General features: G+C 43.6%; 1 long non-coding RNA gene across 1 annotated transcript; it reads right to left on the bottom strand.

Moving 5' to 3' along the window:
• Positions 1-2,257: 2,257 nt before the first annotated feature.
• LOC143508816 (uncharacterized) lies at positions 2,258-5,765 on the bottom strand. Its single transcript, XR_013129492.1, has 5 exons — positions 5,679-5,765; positions 4,991-5,076; positions 4,280-4,369; positions 4,152-4,194; positions 2,258-2,510 (listed from the first exon to the last, which is right to left on the bottom strand). It is a non-coding gene; the product is annotated as an uncharacterized LOC143508816 (long non-coding RNA).
• Between the last annotated feature and the right edge of the window lie 8,574 nt (positions 5,766-14,339).

Below are 14,339 nucleotides of genomic sequence, written 5' to 3'. Positions count from 1 at the left end.
AAGAAAACTTTTCAGTTATCTTTTCAACTATGGTTTTATGCCAATAAAATTATGGATGTTTAAAAATAATAATAATTTCATACAAAGCCCATGGAAGATTTAATTTTGATTGTAATTCCAAGACCTTTTGCTTTCTTGGAGAGATTTTTCTTATGTTTTAATTGCTTTCTTATTTCTGATGAATCCTTAACAATGAAGGCAGTAAGAACTACATAAAGGTCTAGGTCACATAGAGCATAGGACTGGGTACCATTTTATTTTTCAACAGCAGTTTTCTGCTTTAATGTCACTGCAATTTTGATGCAGAATATTAGAATGATTTTGTGCAGTGGGAGAGTATTTTCAGCTTTTAAACAGACTATTCCTTTGGGATTAGACTAATTTTACCTCTGCTCTTCATCTTAATCTGACTGACATGTTTCTTTCTTCTGCTCTGTCTCTGTGAAGAGCTGAGACACGGGGACGCCTTCTCAGCCTCATCGTAATTCCACTTCCATGCCATCTCTGACCAATCTAAGTCAAAATTTAGTCACCCCAGAAAAGTTTGCAATTACATTTTTTCATACCCTAGTGGGTCCTTGTTTGGGAAGACAGGCAGGTTTAAAGATTTTGGGCTCGATACCTGCAGCACTCTGTAAAGGAAAGTCAAAACATGGACTTCAATTCATTCACTTCACTTCTCTGTAACATCTCTGATGTGCAGAGACTTGGTAGCTAGGGGGTGGCTCCAGAGGAATTAAAATGTCCTCACTCGCACATCTCTCAGGTCATGCAGTCATTTTGACACACCTGTCTCGTCCACAGGAGACACTGCCAACCGTGCTGAGAATATCAGCTCTCTCCAAATCTGCCTTTAAGTCTCCCCCTCCCCACTTTTTCTTCTGCAGATATTAATTGGTCTGAAAGTCTATCCTAACATTTAGAGGTTACATTTAACAAGACATCCAATTAATCTGCAATTGTAATTAGGTGGAAATTGGGTGTCACTGAGGACATCTCTCCTATTTAAAGGCCAATTTGTTTGCATGATCAGCAAACAACAATTAGCGCAGCCAAACCCAGAGTGGATATGAAGGCCCGGCAGAAAGTCAAAGTTATTTTATAGTTCCAAAGTGTCACATAAATCTTCCTTCAGCTGGATAACCACAGCCACAAGCTATTTTAAATCAGAAATGTGCTAATCGCAAACCTTGTAAGCAGGCCAGATCTCGTTTGACTAACAAGGGAACACATGCAGTGACACAAAGCCGTTCTGTGCTACAACATTTTTGCTTGCCCATCTGTTTACCTAAGATGCTATCTTGTCTTGCTGGGCTGCAGGGTCATCATCTGTGCTGAAGTGCCCTCTTTGAAAAGGGAACACTTAGAGCTGCAGGCCATCAAATCAACTACTTGAGAACAAATGCACTCAGAATCTGCCATTGCTATGCTGGACACGGTTCTTGCACCAGACTCGCGGCTGTGTGCTCTCGACTGTGTTGCGTTTGCTGAATTTCACTTCTGAAATTATTGCAAAATGAAGGGCAGCAACAATGAATACGTTCCAACATAAGCAGTTGTCCATAGAGACCATATTGGGTAACATTGCTAAGGTCCGTGTCCCACAGATCTTCATTTCCGCAGTTTTCTCCAGTGCAAGATTTTATGAGAAAAGTGAAGAAAATGCAACATCAGCAAGGACATACATTTGTAGCATGCATGTATTGAATTCACGACTCAGTTCATAAAACATCAGCTGAATTGAAACAAACAGTTCTACTGCTCTCACGAGTGCACTGTTTCGGGATGTTTCGAGATGTTTGACGTGGGCTCCTGTGGCTGGACGCCGGAGACGTAGAGGAGGAGCAGCGTTTGTCCTTCCTGGAGGGCAAAGAATCCCAACGCTTTGCAGATTAAGAACAGCATAAGAAAGGGTCTTCGTTTTCATGGAGAAGCATGAACAGCTTAATGCCACAAACCAGCTATAAGACAATTATTCTGGACAGGATACCACTTAAGGAACTTTTCCTGCAAGGTGTGTTTGACCTAGCTTGACTGTCCAGACAGATTGGTCTACTCTGCTAACTAGTATTCTTTCATAAAAAAAAAAAACTGTTTCTTCCCTGAACTGGAAATTTCACAACAAATTCACAAGATTCTCTGATATGTTGTTTGTGTAATGATATGTCATATAAAAATGTAATCTATATCCATTCCTTTTAATGACTTCTATTACTCTTATTATTACACCATGTTTGAGCATGAATAAAATGTGAAATCCTGCCTGAAACAATGCAGTTTTCATATTTATAACAAAATTAATCTTTATGCCAGGGTGCATGCAAGGAAGTGGTGATCCAATCATCCAATCACATGAGTCCTATTAGCTTGCTGAGCTGGCTACTTGAATGTTGAGGATGTCAGGACGGGGCTGTGGGTGGAGCTAAGGACTATGAATAGTCCAGAACCAAGTCAATCCAGTCCAGGGTTGACTCAAGTAAGCAGAGTCTGGGTTAGGGCGAAGGCTTGATCTAGAATGACAGAGAGGTTTGGAAAACAAGAAGATAGACAGAAGAATCACTCACTACACTTTACTAGACCAGCAATGCCTCCCAGGAAAGACATGGTAGTGTAAGTTATAAGAAGAGGAGCCTGATAGGAGGGGAGATAATCAGGTCTGTCGTGATAAAAATCAGATTAGATTGATTGGACCAGATGAGGTGTGTCTTGAGTAAAGGCATGTCTAGGTGGTAGTGCTCGGGACATGCTTGTGGATTGAATAACAAGACCCTTGGTGATGGAAGGAGAGCCAATCAAATTTTACCACCAGATGTGACTGGGATAAGCACACTGCCTCCCTCTACACCCTCAATAATTAACAATTAGCTCACATTTTAGGGTGCAATTGAGAAATGGAAGTTGTTCTCTGATGTTCCGCTCTCTCAGCTGATGAACTTTGAACTCAGTTAAACAAATACTGCATGTAGCAATCTGGAATAAGGGCACCCACATTTGTGTCTGCAGTTCTCAACCTTTCCATGCTTTTCTTCTACGTCTTGCTTCAGTCTTGACCCTTCACAAGCAGATTTAGTTTGATCATTACCTGTTAAGCAAGTCCTATTTATTGTATTTTGTTTCCAAGACATATTCTCTATTTCAGCTTTGTTTGTTTGTTGTGGGCAGATGCTTGTGAATGTTCACCCATGGATGTGTGTCTTGTCACAGATGTTGTAACATCTTTTTCTTTCTTTTTGTTCTGGTCCCAGCAGAGTGTGCACAGCTACAGTAAGATTCATACTAACACATGTGGTTTTATTGTTTAAAAAAAAAACAACTGGCTACTTTAGCTTAGCCCAATATCTGTGTGGCCAGAATTTCCTTCAAAAAGACATTGAGAAAATCATTACTATTTATATTGCTGCATCATTTTAATCATTAAGAATGTCTCATTTGGTGACTATGTTGTCCTGTTGGTGTGGTTCCCATTTTATAAAAATCATAATGATTATTATTAATTCTAATAATTCCTAACAATAAATAATTCACTGAGAACCCCTACCAGGCATTGAAAAAGTATTTGTAAAGCAAGGTAGTAATCTTTAAAATACAGCATGGTGGTTCATACAGCTGACTCACAGCTACTGTGAATTTGGTTTGACGCCCAGCCCAGCCACTTTCTGTGTGGTATTTACATGTCCTTGTTGTGTTTGTGTCGGTTTCTTTCCACATTCTAAAAGTGTGCATGTTGGGGTGACTCTGGCGTCTCTAAATCGGCCCTGGTATGGATGAATGTGTAAGCGTGTGTGCCCTGGGATGGACTAGCGTCCTGTCTGCTTCTGGTCCCTGTTCTGTAATGCCAGAATAGACTACTGTGCCGTGACCTTGAACTGGATTATGTGATGTAGAACAGGGCTGACTGCTGCAGAGTAACATTCATTTATTCCATGAATGAGGATTTGTTCAGAAAAGAAGCTTCGCAGAGATGACTGACGTTTTAAACTTTGAAGAAAATAACGGTGTTCTATCCCTCATATAATAAAAGGCAGACTTTCTCTAAAGTAACAGGACTTCCACTTAACTATAGGTTTCCAGCACTCCTTCCAGCACTCGTAACACAGAGGGTGGGCAGGTGGGTTTGTCCCCTTCACAGTTTATTGCACCTCTGAACTTACCCAAGTAAACTGCAGACAGGCCTCCCCTGCAATCAGCGCATATCTGACAGGACAGATGTGAGGCTATTCTTACTCTCAGTTCATTTGCTTACCGACGTGCCCAAGACGAGATTGAGCTCAATACTCACTGAGCCAGAGTTGGTGACCCCTTGAATAAAGGTAACAGTTGATAACACCTTCACTCCACTTGACACCTGGCTGACACTGGAGGTAATGAGCTGCAAGTAAATAAAAGAGAAGGTGAATTTACTGGTAGAGCAGAGACCCAGGTCACTTCTCTATAAGGGCAGCATGTGAGCTGATTATACACCAAGTAGCCCCTGACTGACAGGTGAAACTTAATTTTGAAAAAGGCTTGGTGCAGTTTCAAGGTGAGTTGTCTTGTGTGTCTGTGGAGTATGCTATTGATAACTAGATCATACGTGAAAGGTGGCAGAAAAGTCACCAGTTTGGTATAGGCAACTCTTTTGTGTCATAGTTATTAGAAAATATCGTGAGATGGTATTTTGAGGTTTAAAATGTAACACCTTGTTTACCTCAACGCAATACATGTAATATTACATAAATTCTGTGTTTTTCTAAGCATTTCTAAACTATTTGTTATTGATATAACTGATTTAACAAAATATTTACTTTTCACCACTGGAATTTTTCTTTTGTCCTAATAATATACTTATGAAATATTGCCTGAAAAAATTACACCACATGTTTTGTGAATGATTCTTTAGTGATTAGCAGTCGTGGTAAGGAGCTAAACTCACTAAACCCCACTGTTCACATTGAGCAGCATTTGTGTTAAGCCATGTAATAACTGCAAGGAGGAGATGAAAGTGACTTACATGCAGGTACTGTTCAGCACTCATGAGAGTCCATTAGAAAAAAGCTTCAGAATTGACTCTACCATCTTCTGAAACTTTAATCAGCCCTATGGGAACAAACATGTTATTCTGAGACAGCAGACCTGATGCTTGTTCACTGCCTATTTCTTAAAATGCACCATGCCACAAATAGAGCTGAGCTGGCGTGCGTTTGTAACGTCATCATTATTTTAAGCTTTATATCTGGCCTGTCCAGACCAAAGCCTGATGCAGAAATGGGAGCTTGCAGGGGATCACAATACATCAAAGACATGTTGATGTGGGACACCATGTGCTTTCTTCTCAGGCGTCTGCACTTGAGGAAGAGTGCAGCAGTGTTAGGAAATGTTTCATAGGGAGCAGATCAATTCAAATTTCCATGAGTGGAGTTTATGGCTTGAAAAGACAAGATTAAAAGGCTGTGAAATTAGGCAAAAAAACATCAAATTATAAGAAATGCCATGGTTATAGTCTGTGCATGTGGTGTTTATGGGTGATAAACAGAGATTGGTAGCCCTTAAAGACCGGTTTATTTTCCCTTGAGTTGTCGTATGCATAGAATTCCTTACTTGCTTAACCAAGATGACTGTGATATATTTCACTACTGACAGCGACCCACAACAAGACAGAACTATTGGTGCTAGAAAAATTACTGCATTCATTTAAATACCTTGTTCATTTTCTATAGCGTCAGATGAACTTTGCTTGCACAGCTGATGGCGCTTGTCCCGAACTTCCTGCATTCTGGAGATCCCTGGTTAGTCTAAGTTTAAGAGGGTAGAGAGTAAAAAGATATGGATGAATGAAACAGGGACTCAAAATATTTGTTCTAAAACAGCAAACAAATTTCAGCTGTCCCATTGTGTGTTGTGCCGCTTCATGTAACCACATTTAATTAATGGTGCTGAAAGGAAGATGATCCTTCTAAAACCTTACACAGTCAGTTGCTTTAAACCCGAACACACTCCCGCTCAACACTGGACCACATTGTGCTGCACATTGTATTGAATGGCATCTAACAGCGAGAGAAGGAGACTAACTGAATGGCAGCGTGCAAAAAAACAGGCAGCTTGAGACAGCATTGAGTTTCACTGCATAAGTGAAGGTTTTGTCTTGTTTTATTCTAATCTCATTCTTTGAGTCTTGCCCCCAGCCTCCTGGGTTTCCTTCATTAGGGAACCAGGCGTTGTGGGACTACAAAAAATAAACATTATTCCTCTCTCACCCTCTCTCAGACACACTCCCTGTGAACACTGGAACCAATGAGATAAAAAAGAAAAAACAGGTATACTATTCCACTCGAAGCCAGAACCGCTCGTACCAGCAGTATATATGAATTGTTCATGAAGACTAATGTTTAAACAACATCTCATTACATATGCAAAGACATCTGGGTTTTTGTAATGTTAATTTCAGACTTTGCCCAAAAGTCTAATGTGCGGGTCATTTAACCATGGTCATTCCAGAGAAAGAATATTTAAACCTTTTTAGCATTGTATGAGAAAATGTGGGAAGAATATCAAATTTCACTTGCCATTTCTTAGGAAGAACACATGGTGCATGTCACGACACAGATGAACCTAAACATACATTCATGAATATTCCAGAGTGATTATCCCATGGCATTCTACACCCATATAGCTTGTGTACAGGGTAGCTGAATCTTTCTCCAGAAAGAAGCTCTAGTGTAACGTTGGGTGCAGGAGGCAGACACCACGACGATTACGGTGCACAATCAACATTTATTGGACACAACACGAAATAGCTTGGTGCGGAGCGCAAGTAGCACACAAACACTCACGCTGACACGTAGCTTTAGACAAAGACGAGCACAAGACACTGCGCGAACGCACATTAAATAGGTGAATAACACAAACCCTCGTGATCTCGAGACAAGGCACAGGTGCGACTACGAACACGCTCACGAACAACCCACACCCACGGAAGTACATACATGGGCATAACGACACGCAGACGACATAGTGGCACGCCCACAGGGAAGGGTCCGGAGCTGTGACCGTGACATCTAGTCCAAGTCAGCATACTTTATTAGGTAGGAACCCTCTGATATCGCAGAAAGGCACTTTTCCAACTCACAGTCACGTGCTGCAGATATCGAATCATCAAACAGCATACCAATGTTGAACTGTACAACAGAATTACATGAATGTGACATCACTTAAAAATAGACTGGTTTGTCAAGCTCAGAATATACAGCTCTGTTGGTAAGATGCATTTTCAGTATTTCCTCACTATAGATGTCTTTGCACAGATGAAGAATGCAGACTGAAGCTTCTCTCATTCTCAGCACAAGTTTTCACCTCAACACCTCATGGGTTGCGTGTGAAAAACACCCTTATGTGATGTACAGCTATTTTCAGCCAGGTATAAAAGGCCACAAAAAGACTGAGCCGCTCAGAATCACTGCAGAATGTATTACAACATCAGATCTTAGCTGATAAGGGGATGAGAGCACAAGGACTGGAAATACTTCATCCTGATGGAAGTGAGAGGGCTTGAGGAAGAACAGGTCAGAGTCACTGGAGAAATCTTGTAGAAGAAAGTTTTTATTTTCTAAAGGATATTTAGGAAATGGTGAAAATGGTAGACAGATGTTGCACAGCATGTTTGATGCTGCTTCTTTACTGATATCTTCTCAAAATTTGCTCTTGAAAAATTAATTGACAAGCAGTTCTTCAAATCTAAGGAGTACACACAAAGTTATGCAAACATTCAACATAAGTCAGCTGTTATGACTACCTTCTGATAATTATGTGTATATTATTTGTATGCCTGTGCGTTGCACCTTTATGCTATAGTGCTACCTATAGAGATAACCCTTGATGCATGAGCGCCACAGACTACCTCCTCAGGTTCTACCTCCTCAGGTTGCTCACCAAACTGACTGCTTGAATGCAGTGCTGGTACCATGAAGAAGTTGAACAAGCATCACCTTGACAGTATAATGATAGAAGTTGCTAACATGAATTATAAGTGCTGTCCCCAGTTTCCTGTGTTGGTGTAACATTATGAAATGAATTGACAATGTCTAAATTATGTCATCTGAAACCTGTGATTATTAAATTATTATATTGATAAAGTGCTGACTGAAACTGTTTCATATAACCTAATATGTTTCAAGTGATGAGCCAAGAGAACTGTTGGTTGGCCATTTAAATGTAATGAGCATTTCAGCAGAGTGAAGAGCTAAAATACCTCTCATGAGCCTCACACGTGGTCATTTAAAAAGTCCTCCATTAGCAACTGACAGAGGAGGTGGTGTTAAGTGCTACACTGACAGATCTCCAGAAAACAAAAATACAGGACATAGTGAAACCACATGAAAAAACATGTAGGAAATTACAATATTTGGCATAACAAGAGAGGACAACAAGAGGTGTTAATGTACAGATAAATTATGGAGAAGTGAGACACAAATAGAAACAATAACAGGGAGAAGAAGACATGAGGGTGGAGACGAGACAAAATGTAAGAAAAAAACTCTATGGAGTCAGCAGCACAGTACCCACAATGCCAAACCCTGACAGAACCTTCTACCCTCCTGATGCTGTTCCAGCAGACAGGGCCAGGAGCCTGGGATGGGGCAAGAAGAGGACCAGGAACTGGACCTGGAAAAAAGATGGAACCAAAAGAGGTCAGATGTGGGAACTGAAAGCAGGAATGGAGTGGGGACAGGAACAAAGCCAGGAGAGGAACAAGCATCGAGGCAGTAACAGGAATATGAACAGGAACAAGTGTTGGGACAGTAACAGACCAGATGCTTGCTTGCTCTCACTCCAAGTGCCTTCTCCATACAGCGGGGATTTCCTCTGCATAGGACACAAATTTGATGTCCTCTACAACACAACGCACAGGAATGACTGTCAGGGGTGCCACAGCTGTTCACCATTCTGGCCGTCAGAAGTTCTCATCTCCAAAGAATCGACTGTTGCCATATTAATTCATCACCTGCACCTGTTCCATGTCATCACTCTCACCTGCTCCCCAGTATTGCCCCAGGCATATATTCGCCTCTAAGATTCTCATTCATTGCTGTTGTATCTCATTCTCATTCATTGCTGTTGTATCTATGCCTACATTTAACCCATTTTTGAGTCATTTGTCATCCATGTACTACTGTGACTTTTGCCTAGCGATGTTAACTGCCTGTTTCTGCCTGTGTTTTGTCTTTTGGCCTGACCACACTCCAGTTTTTGACTGCCAGTTCACATAGGACCCCCCCTCCCTGCTTGCACATGGACCATCATGCACACATGGCCATTCATATCACAATGACACCCTCTTGGGAGCTTCTTTGGTTTCAGGATGTGAGGTTAAGTAGAAGTTTGCTGTCACAACCGTAAGCAGTGTGCAGTCCACAGTGCACAAATAACAAGTAATAATGCTCCTCCTAAACCATACAAGATACAGGCATACATGTATGACAGTATATAAAGAGTGCTATTGAAGAAGACAGGAGGCAATACAAAAAGATGGGGGAGTGGAACATGTTCATGTAATTTAATATGAGCAATAACGTAACATGTCAATAAGATAATTCAGTGAATTTAACACGAAGGTTGTGGATTGAAATTAAGTGTCTGTATAAAGTGCAGCATACAGCCAGTCTAAAGTGGGGCTGTATGCTGCATGCTGCATGACATTTAAAGGGGACATTTTAAAGTGATGTGCAGTAAAACAGCTCGGCCCAGAGGCACATAGCCCCAGCCCCAAAAATCCATGGATATCATGCCAACAGAAAATGAAGTGTGAGTAGTTGGTGGGGCTCGAGCATCTGGAACCAAATGTAGGGTAGCAGTTGGGACCAGGACCAAAGGCTGAGATGGCCACGTACAGCGGGAGGTAGAGCAAGCCTGCTAGCATCAGACCAGCCAATAACAGTAGACTCCTAACAGGTCTCCATTAATTTGTCCTAGTGCAAAATTTCTGCCCATTCAATAGCTTCCCCAGTATGTGTCCGTTTAATCAGGGATAAACAAAGTTCTTGTGCCACTGAGCACTCCTTAAAATAGCTCTGGCAATCAAGAGAAAAACGAATGTACCTACGTGAGCTACTGTTCTAGAAGAAATCCAGCAGGAGAAACCCTGCAGAGAAGTTGTTCAACTGACAATGAGACCTTGTTCTGGCAGTCCTAAGGGAATTGCTCTTCTTGGTGAGGTGGTGTTGACACTGGCTAAACACATTTTCTTGTGGGAAGCAGCCACAGTTCCGCTTCTGTGAAAGAGCCATAAATTAGGCCATTGCACGCTTGCTATGTCCTTGTTGTATTGGACATTCTGTAACAGTGATGCAGGTGATGCAGGATGCAAACACATTGATGAACTCCTACATTGATGAGCTCCTGCTACCGGTCCATTCACTACAGTCTGCTGCTCTCTTCAAATATAGACTACAGATCCACCATTTTCAGCAGCATTTGATCCATAGTCACTTGAAAAGTCACTATTCATTCATTTTTCCACAAATAAATGTCAGAACTTTCTTTGTGTGTTTTCCTTTAGGCAGGATACCTCTCTCACAGCTTAACAGTATCATTAGACTCATGTCTAGTGTAAGAAAATCTACCATGGAGACTTTGTCACGCTGGAAAGGATCATCTGCTAAACACTGTAAATGTAAATGTGCAGTGTTTATTTAGGGATCATCTGCTAAACCATGTAAATGTAAATGTACAGTGTTTATTTAGGAATCATCTGCTAAACACTGTAAATGTAAATGTGCAGTGTTTATTTAGGGATCATCTGCTAAACACTGTAAATGTGCAGTGTTTATTTAGGGATCATCAGCTAAACCATGTAAATGTAAATGTGCAGTGCTTATTTTGGGATCATCTGCTAAACACTGTGAATGTAAATGTGCAGTGTTTATTTAGGGATCATCTGCTAAACCATGTAAATGTCAATGTGCAGTGTTTATTTAGGGATCATCTGCTAAACACTGTAAATGTAAATGTGCAGTGTTTATTTAGGGATCATCTGCTAAACCCTGTAAATGTAAATGTGCAGTTTATTTAGGGCAATCCAGAAGCCACTAACAATCAATTAAGAAAATACATTAAATAAGATTAAATGGGTATCTGTCACGTAGGGCTACGCCCCCTCTCCTAGCTGTCACTCCGGTTTCCCTGTTCCCTCGTGTCTGTGTTGTTCCTTGACCGTTAGTCCCGCCCTGCTTGTCTGTTGCCCTGGTTTCCCATTGTCTGCAACGCCCTTGTCATCATTGTTATCACCTGTGTCTAGTCCAGTCCTGTGTATTTATAGTCCCTGAGTCTCCCATGTCATTGTCAGATATTTTGTACTCTGAGTTGGTTTGTGCTGTTGTCTGTTTTGTTCTCTTGCCTCATTCGTGCTCTAGTGATTACTGTTTCTTTTTTGTCATTGTTGTGAGTACATCCAGCCTAGTCTTTGTTCCCCTGCCTTGTTTTGTTCTGTGTTACCATGCCCGTGTACATTTCATGTCTGGATTGCCTGCCCGTTATGACCCCTGCTTACGATTACGACTCTGCCTATGGAATTCCCATTAATAAATCTCACTCTCCTCAACGTTTGTGTCCGCCTCCCTGCTCTGCATTGCACAGAACGTTACAGTACCTCTCTCACAGATGAAACAAAAGCTTATATTGTGTAATTCAGAACACAATAATTTTCAAACTCAAATTCAAATTTATTTGTATAGCGCTTTTCACAACACATGTTGTCACAAAGCAGCTTTACAATCTTTACAAGATTTACAAGATTAACAATCTTATGGGTCCAGATTCCTAATGAGCAAGCCAAAGGCGATAGTGGCAAGGAAAAACTCCCTATGATGGTGGGGATTAGGAAGAAACCTCGTGAGGACCAAGAATCAAATGGGCTGCCCAATCCTCCATTGGGCAGCCCATTAGCACAAGTCCTTGGTGCACAAGGTGGTTCTACAGTTGTACATAGGGCTGGATCCGATTCCGATTCTGAAGATTAAGAATCGATTTATTTCTATTTAAACCGATTTAACCGATTCTGATTGGCCTGTTCTCCGTTCAACAACTTACTTACATTCGCCGCCACCCCCCCCCCCCCCCCCCCGCTCAACACCCCCCCGGAGGTTAAGTTGTTGAACGGAGAACAGGCCAGAACCCCCTCTCTCTCCTTCCCACTCGCGATTAGAGAAATAAAGTCTGTCGCCTGTGTGCGCGTTTGTGTGGGTCACTCGTTCTGAATTCCGGGAGATTATATGTCACTCGCGGGTATCAGGGAGACACTACCGAAATGCGGGAGACTCCCGCAGCTTCCAGGAGACTTGGGATGTCTGTCATCTATAATATGAGCTGTCACACCAAGATAGTTCTTGTTGCTAACAGAGGTCCAGTGATCCCCAGTCAGAGCCACATTTGTGGCGCTCTTCTGTTTTACTTCCCTTTCCTCATCATACAGCTGCTGGATTTTCTTCGACATTGTCTTTCTGGACGGCAGTTCATCATCAGCTGACGCAATTTGCAGCGCTTCTTGTAAAGCCTGGATTATACTTTCGCGAGTGACCGTAGCGCGCGACTCCATCCACCTCGCACATTTGAACTCGCCGCGTCTTACTTAAGCCTTCGACCAGAGAGAGCGGTCTACAGTCCACAGCAATCCATCTCGCCAGTGAATTGATCAATTTTGTTTCTTAATTTGAACCCCGACATGTGGTAGAGTGTTGACTGGCGAGTTATCATTACTGTTACGTCTATTACTGACATTCAGTTGACGTTAATGTGACGGGCAGGTGTGAGCAACAAAAAGGAAGCGATCACGCCAAGTCTCAGGGAAAAAGGGTGGTTTAATATAAAGTGTGCAAACCTAAAACCCGTGCAATAGATCCGAATTAAGGATATAATGACCAGCGGTCAACTGGTACAAAGACAAGGCATATATAGACAGACAAACGACCATCAGGTGGGAACGGATCACGGGCTCCGCCCACCTGAGGGGCGTACACGACGTCACAAGACAACAACAACACAGCCGCTGTGGACAGAGGCGGCCGGTAGGGGGCCGCCTCACCGTGACAGACCCCCCCACCAAGCCGCACTCCCCTCCACTGGGTGTGTGGCACACAGCGGCTGCACAACAACACGAAGGGGCAGGAAGGCAAGGACAGGCAGGGACACACCTCCTGCAGTCCACGAGCTGAAACACAAAACACATAACATTAGTCAGCTCACCTCCCTGGGCGGGACCCTGGACCGACCGGGCCGTTAACAACACAAAACCACGCCCCAGTCGGTCACAGGGCCCTCACGCCCTAACCGGCATTCAGCTGGTAAGCCCCATGGGTGTGAGGACGAGGGGCTACGACTCCTCTCTCGTCCCTTGTGTGTGTGTGGGTGTGCAGGCTACCTCTCCAAGGCGTGGCTACTTCACCTCCTGGACCTACCTCCTCCCAGAGCTGACCCCTGCCTTCTGCTAGGGGTCACCCCAGCCTCCTGGGGAGCCAACCCCTCCCGGGGCCTCTCATCTCAAGGTGGACTCCTCCACCCAACCCAGGAGCGCCAGAGACCGAGGCCCAGAGCACCCCCGACGCGGGCTAGGGAGCAGCCCCAAGGGCCTCCTGGTCACCCCGGGCAGGAGGGAGGATCTCCATCCCCAGCAGGAGCTTTTCAGACCGGAGCCCCATGGTCCCCAAACATCCGGGGGCCCCAGCCCTTTAGGGAGGGGCTCTTCACGACCGGGCTCCGGTCACCCCACAACACAAGGGGGCTCCTGCCAGGTGGAGACCCCCACAAGGTCCAGGAACACTGCCAAGGAGAAGCACCTGCACAAAGAACACACCCTCACACACACACACACACACACATATATACAAACACGAAACACAAACGCGCCCTACCCTATTCAGGGCCTCCCTCGGGAGAGACGCCCTCCGTGCCACACCCCATGGCACGGGACCACAGCCGGTCCCCCCCCAAACACACATTTAAGGGGAGGAGCATGTGTGGAATTACATGTAACAGTTGACATCACGCTAGGACAACACACACGCAAATACTAGACAAACAAAAAACGGTGTACAAACAGACAGACGGAACCCATCACATGCGCGCTCTGTTTACACACACACACACACACACACACACAGTGACGCGCGCCGCTCAGAGCCGCAGTCGCTCCCCACATTAAACACACGACACACGGGGAGCGAGGCGACAGTGACGAGCGGCAACCGCGTCACACATAAAACATTCAACATAGAACATAACGAGCACGCACACTGGTCCACACGTCCGTCACCCGTACACACATACAAAACACACACGAGAGTCCACCAGGCAGACACCCTGGTGTTCGCCGT

The sequence above is a fragment of the Brachyhypopomus gauderio genome, chromosome 2 (genome assembly GCF_052324685.1).
Source record: "Brachyhypopomus gauderio isolate BG-103 chromosome 2, BGAUD_0.2, whole genome shotgun sequence".
In the NCBI taxonomy this organism is placed as follows: Eukaryota; Metazoa; Chordata; class Actinopteri; order Gymnotiformes; family Hypopomidae; genus Brachyhypopomus; species Brachyhypopomus gauderio.
This window is presented reverse-complemented; position numbering and strand designations above follow the sequence as displayed.